The sequence below is a fragment of the Phragmites australis genome, chromosome 23 (genome assembly GCF_958298935.1).
Source record: "Phragmites australis chromosome 23, lpPhrAust1.1, whole genome shotgun sequence".
NCBI lineage: Eukaryota > Viridiplantae > Streptophyta > Magnoliopsida > Poales > Poaceae > Phragmites > Phragmites australis.
In genome coordinates this window covers 19,025,123-19,046,654 of record NC_084943.1, presented here as the reverse complement: position 1 = coordinate 19,046,654, position 21,532 = coordinate 19,025,123, and the positions used below count along the sequence as shown (strand labels likewise).

At 38.9% G+C, this 21,532-nt stretch overlaps 1 pseudogene; it reads left to right on the top strand.

The window, feature by feature from the left end:
• The first annotated feature begins 7,858 nt into the window (after window positions 1–7,858).
• LOC133906238 (calmodulin-binding protein 60 D-like) lies at window positions 7,859–11,963 on the top strand (annotated as a pseudogene).
• The last annotated feature ends 9,569 nt before the right edge of the window (window positions 11,964–21,532 follow it).

Here is a 21,532-nt window from a genome sequence, read left to right as displayed (position 1 = left end):
GGGAAATGGAAATGGCGGAGTCAGTGGGTGGGGTAGAGGTGGTTTTATTGGTGTGGGTGGGGCCAACCTGTCAGTTTCGGATGTCGGTCTCGTTCGCTTTCTGAACGTGGATTTCTGTTGGATCTTTTGAGGTTTATCATTCTGGTTGACTTTGGCCGATCTTGCTTAATATATTTCTAGGCAAAAGTTTTGGTTCTATGTGTGGAGCTTGGATTTGATTCTCATGGCTTAGCAAAATCTGTGCAACCATTGTTGTAACATATTCAAATATTGACTATTGTGTTTTAGTGGCGGAAGAGTCGGGAATTGCAAGTGTTCTGAAACCAAGTTTATATATAGCGAAAGAGAATTATCTAGATCCGATATTGTGGTGTACTATCATGAGTTTCTTATGTTGATGCTAAAAGTATATATATTACACCTTGTGCAGCGGCGGATTCAAAGGGCTAGCGCTCTAGTCCCCCTACCGGCTATAGCTTCACTGAAATGAAGGGGTGGAGGAGAAAGGAAGAGGAGGTGGAAAAGAAGAGGGACATGTAGGGAGGAGAAAGAAAAAGACAGCCTCTTATAATTTAGTTCGAGCTCTCAAAGCCACACCAAAAGAATTATACCTTATTATCAATTGCTTTAGTGATAATTAAGAACATCTTCAGCAACTCATCTAACCTACCCTCTATAGCTAAATATAGAGAATTTAGCTTAAAAACCCTCTTCGATAGTTCTCCTAGCTCATTCCCTATTTTTTTTTTAAGTATCCACTAAACCATTCTCCCCATCCCCCAAATATAAAGGACCCCTTTCATCCCCTATCTAGCCACACTCTATTGACGTGTGAGCTATACTTTTACAGGATATCAATAAAATAAATAAGAGGGAGTTATAGGAGGTGAGATTTAGAGGATATACTGGGGAGTAAAGAGATATAGGAAAAAATGTTTTAGAAAAAATCCCTACATAAGATATATAAGGGATGGGTTTAAGGGGAGCTACCGGAGATGTTGTGAGGTTAATTAGGAGTGAGTGCATAACTAATTTAACCACGTAATGAGTGGTGTTTTTCCTAACAACAAAATCTACTCTTGAGTTCAGCCTCTTGCTCTGATGTCGCCAAACTATGTGTGAGTTATTATCAAACCAAATCCAATTATAAAGGTTAGAGTAAAGTGAACACGTATGAAACTGAAACCACATCTTGGTGTGGTGGTAGAAACATGAGGGTACAACTCCACTCATCAAGGTTCAAATTCTAGTGTTCAAGATTTATGCATACACAAGTATTTTCAATAGTATTATTTGTATGCGCATGATAGAAGCGCACTCATGTGTATGTGAGTGTGGTGCGCATATCACATAATCACTTTATCTATAGAGTTTATCATAAAAAATCAACTTTAATTATAAAATCACTTTTAGATCAGAGAGAACTCTACCAAACAAATCCATACCTTAAAGTGAAGCATCTTATCTATGATAGAGCTAACTAGAAGGCTAATGTAAAACCCATGAGTATTACACATGTGTGGATTACACGGAAGAACACAGTTTAATTTGCCGTCACTATTGTCATTGCACAATTAACCTTGAAATAGAAAGGGTTATGGCATTAATATCCTTATCTTACAAACAAGGACATCTTCGATTAGTGCACTGAGCTAGAAAAAAAGATTAGTTGTGCACTTTGCTCGAGTGTAGACTAATCCTACTTGGCGTCAGCTCAAAAGCGCCCCACAAAGCTGGAGTGAATCATCCAGGGGGAGTTAAGATTCGAGCACAATGGACACCGGGCCCCACGCAGCAGAGATCTCAACTGCCCGGCGGCTCACCTTCCAGGCAGTTAGCTGATCCTACTGCGCTGAGCTCGCCGACGGCTGACTTGGGGGCGGTTTACAGTTAGTCAACCAATGATTCTTCCGAGAAAATTCCCAATCATTCGTGTTCATTCTATTAGGATCTTTCTTACCATATTGGAGAGATAAGAAGAGGTACTACTAATTATATATCATGAGGTGCCAATTTTTAGTGCCTCAAATACCGAATTTTGTTTTGGTACCTTTCTACTTATAATTTTTTTATCTTCTGAGGACTGAAAAATGAGCACTTTCGGTAGGTAGGCATGCTGAGTCAAAAAGGGAGCTGCCGCTGCTTTGCTCCCATCCCCTAAGTTGCAACGCGTCAGATTGCAGAAAAATATGGATAAAAAGTGAAATACAAATTATATCAAACGCATATGGCATAACAGACATAATACATAATTTTAGACATGTAGATGTATATATGGATCTACATGTACATACATAGGTCATAGCGGGAAATTGATGTGAGAGGGAAAAACACTCTTGTTCCTGTCCTCATCATCGGCGTATAGATTGGCTGTAGCAGAATGTGATTTTAACACTATCCTTAGTTTTTTTTTAAGATAACAGCAAAGAGTTTTTGGCCTCTACACCAAAGTGACAGTGCACATAGTCCGGTTCATTATTATATCATAGCAGTTTAAAGCTAAAAAATTAAAAGGAAAATAGTATGAATTAGCAAAAAAATGACATGATACTTGATCATATTGATAATATTTCTAGGTGTATTTATATCAAGGGCAATTTTGACAATGCGCCAAACAGATCTAGCAAACTGGCAATCAAAGAATAGGTGTTGTATGCTTTTATTTTGATGACAAAACAACACTTCAGATTTCCATCCCAATTTTGTTTTGCTAGATTATCTTTGATTAGGATGACCCCTCTCCCCAAATACCAAAGGAAGATTTTTATCTTCAACAGAAGTTTTAATTTCTATAGGAAATTGCTTGGGAAGGATGCATTATGATGATTAATCATCTGGTGGTACATGGATATGACTGTAAATTGTCCATGTACATGTAAATTCCATTTGAAAACATCCCTTTCTTGATATAAGCTAATGTTGACTAATTTTGTCACCAAGTTATGCCAAGCTTTTAGTTTGTCACCTATGATCGGTCGACGAAAGGAAATATGGAGTGGATAGTGCCCATTACTTTCACCATTGTGGCATGTTTATTTCTCATAATACTGAAAAGCGATGGGTATTGTTAGCTAAGTGGAGTGGCATCCAACCAAATATCTTCCCAAATCCTTATTTGGGTCTCATCCTGGATTTAAAATGTGCCCCATTTTAGGAAGTCTCATGGCTTTGCTTCCACTTGTGTGAGTATCTTACTTCCAAGATATTTGTTTTTGAGCAAGTTGTGTCATATCCCATCCTCATCCTACAGCTTAAACAACCATTTGCTAAATAGGCATTTATTTTGGAGCACGAGATCAATAATCCCTAGCCCTCCTTTATCTTTGGGTTGACAAACAATGTTTCATTTTGCAAGCCTATATTTCTTTTTATGGTTGTCATATTGCCAAAAGAATTTAGATCTTAGATAATCCAATCGTTTGAGCACTCCTCGGGGTATTTCGAAGAATGACATCAAGAACATCGGTAGGCTGCTGAGGACAAAGTTTATTAATACCAATTTGCCTCCTACTAACTTATACTTTCCTTTCCAATTGTTCAGTTTCTTCTCAAATCGTTCTTCTGCTTTTATCCAATCCCTATTACGCAGTTTGCGATGATGCATGGGGATTCCGAGGTATAGGAAAGGATAGGAACCAATGGCACACCAAAAAAATTGTCTATCTTGGTCCTCAAATTCCTTTGCTTCCCCTCATTATTGGATCTCGTTTTCGTGAAAGTTAATTTTAAGGTTAGAGAGTTGTTCAAAGACACATAAAATGAGCTTCATGTTTTTTGCTTGCTCCAAGTTATGTTCCATGAAAATGATAGTATCATCTGCATATTGCAATATTGATAAGGCATCATCTACCAGATGTAGTACAACTCCAAAAATCTAGCCATCATTTTTAGCTCTAGCTAACAATTTGGCTAACATATCAGCCACAATGTTAAAAAGTATGGGGGATAACAGATCACTTTGTCACAGTCCTTTGTGTGTTTGAAAGTAGGGACTGACGTCATCATTGACTTTCATTCCTACACTCCCCCTGAGATACAGGTTTGCACTCAATGGCACCATTGGTCCACAAACCCTTTCATCCTTAATGTTTGTTGTAAGAAAGGCCACTTTATTTTATTGTATGTCTTCTCAAAGTTTATTTTTAGAATCACCCTACTTAGGTTTTTCTTATCCATCTCATGTATGGCCTCATGAAGGATAATAACTCCTTCCATAATATTTCGACCAGGTATGAACCATATTCGTGTAGGGCGCACCACGCTATCAGCCATCACCCCAATTATGTTTGTGCCAACATTAGTAAATATCTTAAAGCTAACATTGAGCAGTCATATAGGTCGATATTCTTGTATTTTTTAGGCACCATCTACTTTTGGAAGTAGTGTAATTACCCCCAAATTCAAGCTGAATAAAGGTAAAGATCCTTGATGAAATTTGTGGAAAAGGGCCATTAGATTTACCTTGATCACTTCACGAAATACTTGATAAAATTCAGTCGGGAAGCTACCATAGCTTGGACCTTTATTATGATCCATCTGGAAAATCGCATCTCGAACCTCCTTCTCATTAAAAGGCATAGTTAGAATATCATTTTCTCTATCACTCACTGAAGAATATCATCCCGAATCTATTAGATCATTGAGAAATGGTTTTCTTCAGGTGGCCCAAATAATCCTTTGTAATATTTCGTTATTTACTTCTTGAGCTTGTTTTCTCCCACTGTGGTACTTTCTTCTTGTTCAAGCTTATATATTCATTTTTTTCCTATATTTGCCATTAGCCAGTAGTTGGAAATATTTAGTATTATTATCTTCTTCTAGTAAGTCTTTAACTTTGGCCCATTGGTGTCATTTGAGCTTCTCTTCTCTTAATAAGTACGCTAATCTCTCATTGAGATATTGTTTGAACCCAATTTCATAGGCTGTTAGCACAATATATTCTGCTTTCTTGTCTAATTCATCAATTTTTATGTGAGCAGCTTCTTCTCTTTCTTGTTCATGCCACTAGTATATTTGGTCCAACCCCTTAAATATTGTGTTAGGGCTCTTATCTTATCCTATCATCGTTGAATGGCATTATTGCCCCACTGTTCTGCCTTCCAAATATCGGCCATCATGTCATAAAAGCCATCGTGGATAAGCCAACCTAGCTCAAATTTGAACAAAGGTTGCTTTCCATAATGCGAAGCTGCTCTGGTGCTGAGTAGGAGGGGAGTATGGTAAGATATGGACCTGTCCAAAGCCTCAATTGTGGCTTTTGGATACTTTAATTCCCATCCCGTGCTCATCAAGACTCTATTAAGCTTTTCAAATGTTGAGGGATCTAGCTCTTTTGCTCATGTATATTGACGTCCCAACATTTCAATTTCTATGAAGTCTAATGCTTCAATCACCGCATTGAACAATCAAGTCCATTGATAATTGAAGTTACCATTACTTTTATCCTCGAGTCTTCTCATAATATTGAAGTCGCCCCTATCAATATGGGCTGGGGTTCTTTGCTGCATACGCTTGACATTTCTATCAAGAAGGCAACTTTATATTCATCTTGCACTGGTCCATAGATCACATATAGCGCCCATATGAATCCATCGACTTTGTTTTTTATAAGGAACTTTGTATAGAGGTCCCTTTCAACAATAGATCCAATGTGAAAGATTGTCCTATTCCCTCATAGAATAATACCCCCAGATCTCCCATGGAGCAACATAATATGCCACATGAATTCTAATCAACCGCATAGGTGTCTTAAAAGATAATCCGGACATGTGCTTCGATCTATTTCCATGAGAGCTACAAAGTCTAAATGTTGCTCTTTTATTAAATCTAAAATATAATTATGTTTAGTCAAGTCGTCAAGACCTCTGCTATTAAAAAGATCTTTTTATTAGAGATTTAATTTGGACAGTGTGCTTGACTTCTTAGGTGGGCGACCAACCCTACCTTTTTTCTTTTCCCATGCACCAAAATTTCAATCATGCGGAATCTGATTTTACGCTAAAATAATTTGTAGTTTGGGTTGTCATTGTTCTGTTTAGAGCTCTCCCGTACCAATCTTTGGGTTAACCTTGAAATTTGGCCATCTCTTATTTTGATAACCAAATTTGGTCATGTCTAAAAGTTTGTCATTGCCTATAATTAATACTCTCCTAAGTCCTAAGCCAAAGTGAGGCCAGGCCAAATCTGAGCAAAATACAAAAATGTTTGCCCCAAATAAGGCTCGGTCACAAAAGAAACACCTTATGTCCAGAAATGGCATTGCCCAGCTTTCAGCATCCTCGAAACTTTTGGCTGCTTAGAAATACAAAACAATCTTGTTTCTTACACAAACGGTTACTATTGCTCCTTTGAAATCTAATTCCAGGATTTCTACAGGAACTGTAATGCTTCCTTCGAAACTCCCACGTTCCCATCGGATCCTAGAGTTTCTTCGATCACAGAATGTTTGTTCTCATCGGATCCTAGAGTTTTTTTTAGCACAAAATGTTTGCATCACAAGAGACAAAAGTGGCGCGCAGTTGTATATTTCATGTCGTATGCACTACTCACACTCCGTGCCCAACCTCGAAGTATCCAAAATATGTATAGGAATTAGCTTTGGAGTCTTAATAAAAAATTAAAAAACTATATACTAGAGACAATGACCACATTTTGTTAGTCTCCGTGGCTATACATGAATGACATTATCTTTAACAATAGTAAATTTGTTTCTCCTTTACATATTATTTTTTACATGTATATATTAGTTTCATTCGTGGTATGTGTTATATCAGCAAGAGCATCAGGAGCAGGTTACTATAACATGTATGCGACTGAGGCAGATGGCTAGACAGCTTTTTACCTAATTTGGATAACAGTCTAAACTCCGCATCCAAGCTCAAGCAGAATAATCTCATCGGAAGGGATGCATTTTCATCTTGTTATATTTGCCTTTTGTGTGATTCTTATATCGGTATGCGACTGAGGCAGACGGCTAGACAGCTTTTTACCTAATTTGGATAACAGTCTAAACTCCGCATCCAAGCTCAAGCAGAATAATCTCATCGGAAGGGATGCATTTTCATCTTGTTATATTTGCCTTTTGTGTGATTCTTATATCGGTATGCGACTGAGGCAGACGGTTAGACAGCTTTTTACCTAATTTGGATAACAGTCTAAACTCCGCATCCAAGCTCAAGCAGAATAATCTCATCGGAAGGGATGCATTTTCATCTTGTTATATTTGCCTTTTGTGTGATTCTTATATCGTGTTGCTATTTTTGGAATTGCGACTGTGCATATCTTTGTTATGTAGAGATTAAGGATAAATTCTTGTGTAGTTGTATCAGCTTAAATGTAGGTATAAAAGTTAATAAATCTTCCTTTTTCTAAAAATAAAAATGCTGCATGCTGAAAAAAGTTCAGATACAGAAGTATTGCAGTGTCTTGACGCGGATCGAGCAGAACAAGCGCCCGTTCGTGCGTGGTCGGTAAGAACCTCACTTGTCGATGTCAAAAGCTTGGCAAATCAAGCTTTACGGCACGGGCCCCTAACGTTGTCGAGACTGTAAATAGATGCAATCATCCATTCGTCAAGGTCATGGTCATTGTGGAATGTCCACCACTAGTTGTAGGCAGAAACTTCGCATCTTCCATGCTCCAGATCTGGGAAACGATAAGATATACATCCGATTTCACTTTTAATGTTTAAATTAGACTTAGATTTGCTGAAACTCATGCGAAGAACTGTTTTTTTTTTCCGAATAAGCCAAGTGACCGCACTGACCGGTGGGATTGAGTAACAAAGTTATTGGAGAACATAATGTACAATCTGATGGATTAGAGGCAGGGTCTCCGAGTTGAGACTTGTTAATCAAACTCGACGAATAATAGGATAAATGTTTTCTGAAAAAAGATCATTACCCCACAAATCTCTTTCAGAACTGTACTTGAAAGTTGAAACCACATTAGAGTATTTGATAGCTTAACTGAAAAGGACACCATTAGTGCACTGCCACAAAACAAGAACAGGAGGACAGAAGACCAAGCCATTCCATCGACATTTACAAGCCTTTCAATGGACTGCCATTTCAAACACACCACACTTGCAGCCCTATGATATATATTGAAAGGAAGGAACTTTCCCCGCTTGTTCCTGCTTCTTCCCCGCCATCTTCTTGCATCCTTCGCTCCTCTCCCCTACATCTACCCCCCTCTTCCCCCGCGGACGGACTCTTCCATTTCCATTGCTTTCTTCCTCGCCTTCCCCAATGGCTCCTTCTTCCAATAGGCATCTCCCATTGTCCGGCGGCAACGATGCCGACACTAGCGTTGGCTAGCTTTCCCAGCCTCGGAAGCGGTGGCAGTCACTTGTCTTGTGAGTTCAATTGGCTTTTACTCTTGATCATGTGTGCTTTTCTAGATCCTGAGCTGATTAGGAGGTCATGATTCTTGGGTTTCGGTTCCAGGAAGGTCAGATGGAGGAAGAGGCCCATGGAGGGCTTGTTTGGGTTCAGAGGGATCATTGGGGAGGAATTCATGCGCATGTTCCCTGTATTGATTGGGTCAATGGTTCAAAGAGTGGTAAGGACTTGGTCAACACAAACCTTTTACTTCCTTGATCTGGTTCTTGATTGTGATTCTGCATTTTAAGCATTTTTATTTGCGCTTGCTTGGTTGAATTTGAGAACTTTCAGTACTTGTTTTTGGTAAATACTGCAAAACCTCTGAATCTTGTTAAAGGAACAATCGTTTCAAAAAAGAGATCAATAAAATTTCGGTATTTGTCTGTGATATTCTGCAGTATTCAGAGGAGAATATATTATTGTTTATGTGTGGAATTTATCTGAGTAGTTTTCTTGATTTGATTTTGTAAATTAGAACTATCCCCTTTTCTGAAATATGAAATTTGCATTTTTTAGGTTTCGGAGGAGCTAGAGAAAGTAATATTCACACAACTCAATGCACCAACAACACCTCCTAAGTGAGACATAAAGTTTTTCCTTTTCTATGACTAAATTAAATTCCATTCGACAAAAGTATGAACGTTATCTGATGATCAAAGATGTCTTACCGCTACATATTGAAGTGCATCAAAATATTTCCATGTGTTCAGACTTTAGAGACACATATTAAAGTGTGTATTCCACGACTGCACTCCATTAAACTATTTTTTGATCCATTTCTAGATTACTAGTGGGCTGGAATGAGCGCCCAAGGTATGAACTCATGTTCCTGAAGGATCTGAAACCCGTTTACACAATGATGAAATTAGAATCAGATGATGGAACAGCTATTAAGGTTGCTGTAGTTGAAAGAATGGATAACAACCGGACAAACATCGTCAGGTTTGGTCCTCTTTCTTCTGTTAAGGTTGAAGTTGTAGTCCTCCATGGCAATTTCAATGCTAAAAATGAGGAATTCTGGACGCCTGAAGAGTTTAACAAGCACATAGTATCCGGTCGAGAGAAGAGTGCACAACTTCTCACCGGCAATCTGACACTGAAGCTCAATGGAGGGGAGGTCCTTGAAAACGCAGCCTTTACTGATAATTCCAGCTTCACCAGCACCAAGAAGTTCAGGCTGGGGTTGAGGCTTGTCAACGCTCCTGGAGAGAGAGTTCTTGAAGGAGTCACTGAACCTTTCCACGTGAAGGAGCGGAGGGTAGAAGGTATGCCTACTTGCCAGACATTTATATTGCTTGTTCAATCTTCTTCAGAGAAGCACCGTCTTCATTTGGAGTTGAGAGTTGACACCATGCATGTTCATCTCACCTTTCTTGCAGGATTTGGAAAGCACTACCCTCCGATGCTGGATGATGAAATGTGGCGTTTGGAAAAGATCGGTAAAAATGGTCCTTACCACAAGGCCTTGTCAAGCAGTGTAATCGATATGGTGCAAAAGTTCTTACAGGCTTATATGAAGGATGAACAGAAGCTTATATGGGTAAAGGCTCTATTAACTTTCTTTTCTTAATAAGTATCGAATGATATTCCTAGACATGTAAGTTTTGATGAGATCATTGGCTTTTCTACATCTAGATTTTCAGCAAGATGCCACGGTCAACATGGAAATCCATCATAGGGCATGCCATGACGTGCAAACTTGGCGACCATCTTTATCTGCACAAAGTTAAGAACAAAGATGGTTGTCTCTTCTTCAATGCAATATATAAGCTTGTTGGGGTGAAGTTTGGTGATTGTTACAAGACCATAGATCAGCTTCACCAAGTGGAGAAGGTGTTGTCTCCTCACTTTTTTTCAAAATTGGTGATTTTCTCACTAGTGCACTAATAATTTTGTGTTCTTCATAAACAAAATTTAGTGGATATACTAAAGCAAGAGGCCTATCAGAATACGAATGGTCTTCAGTACAACTATAAGATGGTCGACAACCGTCCTGTACCACTCGACAGGTTCCCTGATGAGGCTACTCCCCTATTGAGTGCTGGTTTTCCAAATCAGCAGATACTGAACTACGGTAACATCTTGTTCTGTGAATTCCGTTCATAGCTGTACTCTAACTTGGCATGTTCAGTCATTGATGTCAATTGTTGGTAGGTCAACACAATTCATATCTGGGGAGTACCCCAACTGGTCAAGGATGTGAATCAAGGCATTCAAAGGAGAAATTTAACACTTCCCTTGGAGCCAGTAATGTAAGTAGAAGTGCTTTATATGTGCACAATTGTACATGATAATGAATATATTGATGTTAGTCCAAGTCTCTAAGATACTATCATCCATGTCCAAGCAGGTTGCGGGCGATATCTTAAGGTTTGTTCAGGGCCAGACTTCCAATGATGTGCAGTTGAGATATGAGCCAATAATGAACAGGGTTCTACCATACAATTCTAGTCAAGGAGCCTTGTTACTTGGACCAAGAATCACAGAGCTACAAATACCAAATACCGAAATAACATACTTTGGTCTAGATGCTAGTTCTCCTGCTATTATTCCTAGCAACATTCTGGTTAGTTAGGTTGCTACACAATTTGATCAATACAGACAGAGCGAACGATCTCATTTCTCTGAAGAACCATACAGTGTAAGACATCCTTTTAGGCATAAAAAAAATGTTGCCTTTTTTCTTCAGAAGTACAAGCTACTAGAAAAGTGGACCTGAATCTTATTTGAAGCTGAAGAATTAATTATCAACACTACATATTCTTGACTAAGCAAAATCTAATACTTTTTGTGCCTGCAATGCCTTCCTCTCCATAGTTTGTCATCTACATATGCAGACATATATTTGATGCAATCTCAATTCCAGCCTCCAAGAAACAGTAAGTACCCTAAAGTCTTCTGCTCCAGCTAATTTGCTCATCTTGATGCTAAAAAAAAAACACTCAGCCACGGAGAGAAGAGTACCGAACCATTTAGGGAGCTACTCACATAACTTGCGAGCACTCGGGTGGATGCAACCGAGCTATTGCTTGGTTCGCCACATCTTGATGCTCAGTTGCTCACATACTTTGAATGACATCTGCAGGTGAGAGTTTCAGCAACCATTCCAACCAACGATGCAATGGACAAACAAAAATGCTACCACAACAAGTTTTTACTGGATTTCAACCATCAAGAACAAACAGCTTTGACTCGAGCTCATGTGAAGACCTCATACAGAGCTTCATGTCTAAGATTTCTAACAGTGATGGGGCAGCAACGCCACTTTCTCCACGCAAGTGGTTCAAGATCTAGGTGGCATTGAAGCTAGCATCTGTGGGGAGGCTCTCCAGGGCCTCAAGGAGGGATCTGCATTGCACCCCACCAAGGCCAAGGCTTGTACCGACAATATGAGCCCTCTAAGAAGTTTGAACAGAGGTTGCAAAAGAGCCAATTTCGGATCAAAGATCTATCTGGATGTTGCACTCTATGATATTGTTGAAGTAGATACTCCAGAGACATCTGTTAAACTGATAATAGAATTGATTTTGTCAAACAACTAGGTATTTGTACATAAAGGAGCTAGTACTTTACTTTTGTTAGTGATTGTATTTGCAAACTGAAGATTTCACGACTCTTTGTTGTTGTCTACGAATTCAGGACAATGTAAAAAATAGGTGGTTTCTTCATGTCTTGGAAAACTCATTTTATACAAAAAGTGACTTTATTAGATGCAGTGGAAAAGTTGTAATTAGCCTGCAACTGACAATTTTAATGCGATAAAGGGCAACATACATGTCACCGGAGAAAACTGTAATCTTGGCACACGTCTATTACAAGAAACTATTCACATGATGCTATCATGGCTAATGGATGCATGATACAATAGTATTTCTAAGTGTGGAAGATGTACAGAAGTCTCAATTTTGAAGCTTTCTTCATGTTTATCATCTTTTTGTCCTCCTGGGGGTGTCTTGTCTCCAACTTTAATCTAATAAAATGGTTTACCTATCGGAACGTGAATCAATTTACATCATTGATCCTTCTGGAGGGTTTCAAACACACACTCCTTTTAGGCTTCTTGTTGATCTCATCTTGGCCTAGATGAGTATGGTCACAGTAAATCAGCCTTCACATCAATTATTTACTTTCATAGAAGAATATAAATATAAGACACTTATAGTGTCTAGCAACTCATGGTAGACACGTAAAGGGCTTCTTGCTGGTACAAGTTATAAATTTCCTTGAATTCCAGTCACAATACATTGGCGCCGTTGTGGAAATCTTCATCTTTGTAGCTAACGCCGATCATTTCTCTATCCTTATTTCTTCAGAACCCCCATCAATCTCTCAAAAGGGTACGTAGGAGTTCCACTTGAAAATTTTGTATTGCCTCGCCCCCTTTCCAAGGACAACTCTAATATTTTTTACCGTTTCAAATACCTATTTTCCTATGTGAATCTTCGGAGCTTGGCTAGTCTCCATTGTCCCATCAAAAGCTCTTGCCTTGATGCGGTACGGGTGATCTAGATGAAGGAATCTACGGTGACGCATGCAAACCATTTTCCAAGACTTCTTCAGTCACCGGCCCATTGTATTTTCCAAGTACTAGACACATCCATTGTATCATTTTTACCGATTGTCCCGATAGGTTACCTAAAGCAGGACAATCTTGGATTGTTATGAATAACATTGCGCGTAGGGTGAAGTTCTCACGTTTGTACTCATCTCATATCCGTATACCATTGTTTCACATTATAAGAAGATCTTCAACCAATGGTTTCAGGTATACATCGATATCGTTTCTAGGTTGACTCGACCCTTCGATCAACAATGGTATCATAAGGTACTTCCGCTTCATACACATATAAGGTGAAAGGTTGTAGATACATAGTCACAGACCAAGTGCTATGACTACTGCTCATGCTGCCGAAATGATTCATCACATCTGTGCTCAACCCGAACCTTATATTCCTCATGTTATGTGCGAATGTCTTCTTATATTTTCTATCGATGTTCCTCCATTGCATGCCATCAGCAAACTGTCTGAGCATTCCGTCTTTCTTGCGCTCTTCGGTATGCCATCACATCAACTGGGCATGTCTTTTATTCACAAACAATTGCTTCAAACGGGGGATTATAGGAAAATACCACACCATCTTAGCAGGGGGGTATTTTCTTCTTAAGGTTCACCCCCACGTCAGCATCATCGTTGCACCGCTTGTACCGTGATTCTCTGCACACCGGACATGCATCCAATTCTGCAAAATCTTTACGATATAGTATGGAGTCATTTGGACATGCATGTATTTTCTCTACCTCCAAACCCAACAGGCATACAACTTGCTTGGTGTGGTACGTGGTTTCAGGCAACACGTTCCTCTCTGGTAGCAAGGCACCCAAGAAACGTAGCAACTCGTTGAAACTCTTATCCGACTAACCATTGCTAGCCTTCAGTTGTAGTAGTGTTAACACCGTATGCAACTTTGTGTGCTCATCCTTACAGTTCGGGAACACAGGTGTTTTAGAGTCCTCTATCATACGCTAGAACTTCTGATGTTGTCTCTCATTGGTGAAGTCCTCATCCCCATCACGCAACATCTGATCTATGTTATCTTCATCATCGTGGATCAAAGTATCTTCGAATGCCGGCATATTATTGTCTTCATTAGCCATCATATTGTTGTCTCTGTCTTGTTCGACAGTAGGTTATCCTTTATGTTCAAACTCCTCATATGAAAGTAAATAATTAATGTGAAGGCTGATTTACTGTGACCATACTCATCTGGGCCAAGTTGAGATCAGCAGGAAGCCTAAAAGGAGTGTGTGTTTGAAACCCTCCAGAAGGATCAATGATGTAAATTGATTCACGTTCCGATAGGTAAACCATTTTATTTGATTAAAGTTGGAGACAAGACACCCCTAGGAGGACAGAAAGATGATAAACATGAAGAAAGCTTCAAAATTGAGACTTCTGTACATCTTCCACACTTAGAAATACTGTTGTATCATGTATCCATTAGCCATGACAGCATCATGTGAATAGGAGGAGTCCGACAGGTGCTGCGTCACCCTCGCCGGATTTCGGGCATCGAGAGGCGGCTCTATAGCCGGAGGCCGGGTCTGTGGAGTGCGTGGGTGGAGAGAGAGAGAGGGGAATGGGCGTGGACGATGGGGATGATGGGGACGGAGCGGAGCTTCGGGTGTGGGCCCCGCAGGATGGAAAATCGCCCGCCACGGAGGGAACGGAAGCGGTTCCGTAACTAGCGTGACGTGGCTGCTGCGAACTTAAGCTGATCTCAAACTCTTTCCTTTTTAAGCTGATCTCAAATTTTTTATGGAAGAAATTTTGTCTAAACTTAATGATCTCGAATTTTTCAGGGGAAAATTGGTCTCAAACATTTCGGGAAAGATTTGTCGCAAAAAGTTTGAGAAAAAATCTATCAACAAACATTTAAACAAAAGTTTTCCTTTTGAATAACAAAATTGCGGAGAGAAAAGTTTATCTCAAATTTCTTGTGAAATATTCAAGCGCTTACAGCATAGCTTCCATAAGGTTGAAGACGTGCTCGGGGTTGACGTCGGTGACGGCCATGACCACCGCCAGCGCCGCCAAGGCGACGCAGAGAAGGGTGTGGAGAAGGGTGTGGTCGGTGATGGGGTGGCGGGGGATAGTAATCGCCACCCACATGGAGAGTGTGGCGACACCGGAGGCTGCAACGAGGACCCACTAGACGGGGCTCCCCACCGCCGGCATGCCGGATCTGGCCACGCTCGCGACCGCGAAGATCGTCGCGAAGCTAACCGCGACAAGAGCCTTTGGGACGCTCACGCCGGACGCCTGCAGAAGCCGTGCCGCAGCGCGGACCTCCGCGGCGTTGTTGATGAGACGAGCATTCTCCATGCTTCCAAGTGTAGTTGCCGTGCCGGACCTCCGCGGCGCCGACCTCTCCTTCACCTGCAGCAGGGGCGGTGAACTGCGGGTGCATATATATTTGCTCATAGGCATGCATGCATGCATATATGAACGTGAGTCTCCGGTAAATGCATACGGAACAAGGTAATCCACCCCTCGCCTATCACTATCAATATGACGGAGCAGGTGGCCATGTAGTCGGCGACTACCTCTTCTTTTTGTAGAAAATTTCTATAGAAAACTATAATTTTCATCACATTTACATTAACAAAAACACTAACTTAACTATATATTTAGGAGTGTATCTTAGATTTGCCCCCATCAACTTTTCCTCTCAAGCTCCACCACTGCATCTTCTAGTCATATTTTGTCGTACACGCACTATGCATCCATACGCAACAAGGCCACCAACAATTCGTTTGACCCTTTAAGGATTTTGCTAATCACCTACTCACTCAAGTTACAAATAAGTGTTGTTGACGAGACGAGCATTCGCCATGCTTCAAGTAGTTGTCGTGCCGGACCTCCGCGCCGCCGAGCTCTGGCGGTGAGCTCGCAACTATGCGAGCATTCTGCATGCAGCTGCCGGCTGGTTGTAAAATATACATGCATCCATCAGAGGCGCACGCGACCATGGGCACTTGGGTGGCTCGGCCGGTCACAGGTTGGGATTTTGTGGCACCGATGTTCGTGTAGGAAAAGGGAAATTTTCGGAACCGCATTCGTCATCTCGCGGTGGGGCAAACGACTGGTCACTGGCGTTTACCCCATAAATAGTTTTTTTTTTACAGCCTCGAGCACAGGTAGATCATAATGGAAGCATGATGTGTCAATCACTTACGGAGCTGAAGGCTTCGTGATTCTCTTCAGTAAGTGTATGTATAGGTGTTAATAGCGAAAAATGGCTCGGTCAAGATTTTTTGTGAATATCAGATGATTCGGCGATTAAGGTAATGTCATCACCAAAATATCCGGTGGATAGAGTAGTTAAATTCTGCAGATAGTTCAAACCTCCTAGAAAGCAGTTCGATGAAGAATCCGATGTTACCATCGGATTATCCGGTGAGTTTAGTTGAATTCTTGCAGAGAGTTTTGGAACTCCTGGAAAATAGTCCGACGAAGGATCCGGTGTTATCATCGGACCATCCAATGAGTTCGTTGATTCTTACAAAGAAGTTGCAGCTCCTGGATATAGTATGGTGCGTTATCCAGCGAAGCATCGGATCATTCGGTGAGTTCAAAGGTAATTCTCGCAGTAATTTTGTTCTCTGGGAAAATCTGTCCGGTGAAATGTCCGATGATCGCCGGATCATCCGGTGAGTGCAAGAGTGATTTGTTGCAGAGAGTTCAGAAGTCTTGGGAATTGATCTGGCGAAAGCCTTCGGTGAGTACATTTCATACATCATAGCATCCAGTGTGTATTAAAACAGAGTTTAGGGTTGCAGTCTAATTGAACTTATCGAATGGTTTGGTGTTCAGAATTTTAGTCTCACCGGACCATCCGGTGTTCAGTCCGAGTTTGACTCGACTGGATTTTTTAAATTTGTTCAGATTCTTTTTGTGATTTTAGCCGAACAGGTAACGTGTTGGCATGGAATAGAGTCCTAATCTGTAACGGCAAAGTCCAAACCACCCTTATAAATAGTTGAGAGGGTGAAGACCGATTGCAACATATCAATCAATCGTTAAATTGCATCTACTTTTGTTTTTCCTTTTCTTTCCTGCACATTAGGGTACCTTAGGGTAGTTTTTTTGCTGCTGTTTTGAATCACCACGATTTGGGTAGTAGTTGCTTGTTTACTCACAAATAAATCACAATTTTCCTATAAAATTAGAATAGTTATTAAGAATTTATGTGTTACTGGATTGCAAAATCTTGTGTGAACACAATTGGGACTATGCGAGCATTCTGCATGTAGCTGTCCGGCTGGTTGTAAAATACTAGATAAGAGTGGCGCGCGTTGCTGCGCCTGTATTGAATTTATGTCTTGGAGGTATGACAATAGCAAAAAAAAATAGATGCAAAGCGCTTATTAGATGGTGAGGGAACATGTAAAGGGTATAGCTTAATGATTGTAGTTGACATATTAATGGTGCATTAGTAAAGTTTTTAACAGTAGTTAATGGATTTCGTTTCCATAGTTTAGAAAGGAAAATACATTGTAGTTGTATATAGTAGGGTGGTACATAGTAGTTGGTCTCTGGTAGTATTATCTATACAGCAAGATATTATATTTACACATTGCGAGGTTGGAGATACATGGAAGGTAGGCGTTAGGTAAATAGCTGGTACTCATATTTAGTGGTAACACTTAAGATCTGAAAGAAAAGGAAAGAGGGCAATAGTTAAGCTTTTTTTTTATTTGGACGAACCTGAAAAGGAAATGCATGTGTATGTTCATTGGTGAAGGCCTTACCGTATTAGAAGTTCAGTTGGTAATAGTTTAGTCTTTGAAGAGCAGTTTTCTTGCAGCATGTCTTTTACTGTGAAGTATATTGAGTTTGAGTGAATAAGATGATTCATCCTTTTTACAGAGATTAGAAATATTGAGCATGAAACCGTAGTGGGAAAGAATTTTAACCTGATTATGTTTTTTGGATCAGATGAGTCTGGGTCTTGTTCAGTGAGGTGCCGTTTAGACAATTCTTTCACATCCGTAGCTAAAGCCTGTATAGTACAAAGAAATGTTGGTTTGTTATGTTCTATTTTTCCCCCTTTTTGGTAATGCTGTTGAAATAAGTACATGGTAATACTCACGGTGTGTTCTACTGGCGTTGTTTCAGCTGTAGATAATAGACTTTCTGTTTCTTTTTTGTGTTGTTCCTGTAATTATTTGGAAACAGGAAATTTGTTTACCTTCGGAATATTAGTTGGTGTTGAGCTGTGTGCTTGAGCCAAGGTAGTTCCTGTGTAATCATAAGTATGGTTAGTCAGTATGTAGATATACAGTGGTTCTTTTTTTTTAATTTAGTAATGTATATATGTTCTTGAAGTATGAAGAGAAAGGAGATGTAACTAATATATGAAGCATTATATAACCAATTACTCCTCTCTATTGTAAATAGTTTGTAAAATCTTTGTGATCAAGATGAATAAATAGCGAGAGCAGTTATAGGAATTAAAACAATAAATATAAGCTGAATGACAGTAAGGTATTCCCTATACACTGAAAAATGGAAGAATACTGAACTGTAGGAGTTGAGAGATAACATTAAGATTATATTTTAATGTTGTTTCCTTGGCGTGAAGTATAAGGTGGCAGCAGTAATAGCTGTAATAGCTTATTTAAAGGGACTATAAAGATTTTACTCACCAGCAGATCTATGCAATTAAGTTAAAATATTGAAACGCCTTGCGTGTAGATAAGCTACTTTTTGAAACACTACACTGATCTATACTCACTTGTGTCACTGTCACCATTTGTCAAGGTTGTTTGCTTAAGTTGGAGGTGCAAGTTTGTACAATGGGAGAAACTAATCATGAAAATAACTCTAGCTCGCTTCCTTTGGGAGGAACAAATGAATTTTCTCTGTTCCTAGAGAAGTACCTCAGTAAAAAGATATATATGTAAAAAAGATAACATCACGGCTGCACAATTGTACAGCTGCAGTCAGAATTATGTTTGTGTATTTTAGCAAGAAAATTTGCCACTCTTCATATTTTGGACCAACAATGTGTATATTAAAATAGCTAACAAAATACATCTAAACTAAATACTATTGCTTTTGTATCAGGTCATTGTAAAGATTATTTATGTCTTAGCATGTACTTGGCACTTGGCTTGTTGTAGGTAGTGCAGGAACAATCGGGCCACTTGCATTTATTATAGACCTAACTAGAAATGATATATCTGTTTGTTGCATGGATGAAAAAGAGACACTAATCTTCAGAGTGTACTTGTGGCCATATAATCGTGTAATTTCTGAAGGTATTTCTCCTAGATTTATTGTCGAATATGCTGCAATGTTAAAGCTGGAACACCCGTGAGTTCTTCTCCATTGGTACCAAAGAAAACAATCTCAATGCTTTTTGGGTCCTCCTCATTGAAATTAATTGGGTCAATTGCAACTAATGTGATACAGTACCTAAATAAAGATATAAATCATTTGTCAACTTAGTAAAATTATCGAACTTACTATTTTTTATAGGATAATTTGTGTCCTTACATTGGTTCAACAATAGTTGCAGCACATTTTGGGCACTTATAGCCATCACCTTCCTGGAGGACTCTTTTGTGGTATGAAGTACAGCCAAGGTACCACCATGGTTGATTTGGTTTGAGTGTTTTTATGATAACATCAACCTGGTATGTATTACCCTGTGTAGTGCATGTATGTAAATACTGGTGATTATTAATATCTAGTATCAACGTAGATATTGTATTGATGAAAAGTTGGGAAAAATAGCAAATTAGCTTACATATATCTTGTGTGGGTTAATCACATCTGCAAGATCATTAATGGATGTTGATATGGTTTAGTACTTGCATTGGGTGCATTTAGCCACGATACTTTATGTGGAAATGCTTTGAATCTGTGTACATATAATACTTTGAATTTTTGTTGTAGGATTTGAGAATCAGTGAAAGAAATATTGAGTTGTACAATATGTTACGTAAAATAAGTAAGTAATTACCTGTTTTGAAGTGCAATTGCCTCAGCTATAATAGGATTAATATACCATTGGCATGTGGTGCTCCCCTGGAGTTTTAACTGGCCTATATAATAAAAGTATTGCAAATTTCAATCAGAGTTCAGTGCCTTACTTACTTTTATGTATTTTTACACATACAGAAAGCTAAACGTTTTTACCTTCACGTGATTTGCAAGTCACTCCAAGCAGTAGAATAATTATTGGAGTTCTTTTGCTTTCTTCAATAACTTGTTCAGCGGGGAAATCTGTAGCTTGTCGACCCCAAAGCACAGCTTCAATACTTTCCCTGCGTAATATATGCACAATTTGAGATTGGAGATACTATTAAATTGGTTAGGCCTTGTAAATATCTTTTATTTTATATCACAAAGAAATATACTCATGCATACCTGCCATCTGTCCCACTGTAGTTAGCCTACCTATGACATCTTAGGAATGATACATATTGTTAGATCACTTGTATTTATGAACTGTCATTAATCATGATTTTTTTTTAAAGGCAATATATGCAATTTTATATAATGGGTGATTTGTAGAATACCTGACATATCGTTGATGTTTTCTATTCTTGTCTTTAACATCTCAAATGAAACCAAGGAATAAGCAATCTTTGGAAATGTCGGAGAGACTGTTGATGTTTTATGGATCTCAATGTAATTTGTGAATCTGATTAAGTACATATGATCGACTGCCCGATAAGTCGCTTTGGCTGGAAATATTTGGAAGTATTGAATGAAATATACTTCCTAATCTCTGAGTAATGGTTTATATCGATCAACTTGACGTTTAGGCACTTGAGCTTCAATAGCTTTCCCCTGTGCATAGAATAGAGTCAATTATTTGCTTAGGTTTAGATGTAAATAAAAAAGCCAGTAAGAAAAGCATTACCTCTTCATCTAGTAGAATAAAATCAAGTCTCTGGATTTTATCTGGGTTATTATCAAGTCTAAACTCAGATAGTCTTGTAACCCTTACACATATTTTTGCTCGAAATGATGATGCATTGATATTTTTCAAAGGAGTTATTGTCATCTGAAAGGGTAAAATCATGGGTTAAAGAGTTACTTGGTGAAAGTGTATAGACATACTCTAAAGTGTTTTTTTTTATATATGGTATTAAATAGCTATCATGTGTATAGTGATGTAACAAAGTCATATGTACAGAAAACAACTTGAATTTAAAGTTATATTGATTTCCACCGGGACATAGTTTAAAAAAAAGCATTATATATGTATGTATGTATGTATGTATGTATGTATATAGATATATATGAGATATATATGTAGGGATATATATATTTGTATTCACAAAAGTGTCTCCATAAGGTTAGAAAGCAATTAGTTCCTTTCTGCTATGTTATATTGTAAAGAACAGCTGTATGTTCATGGCTTGAAATCTTTCAGCTATAAGACAAAAGAAGTTAAAATATTTGATCTGAAAGCATACTGCACGGTCTTTTGGAAAGTATTTGTTGGAAGTCAGGAGGTATTGTACCAGTTTATGTAAAACATGTATGATGTAACGATGGCAAATCATAGAAATAAACAGTATAGCAAGATATTATCTTCACAATAATTAATATATTGTGGGGGAAAAGG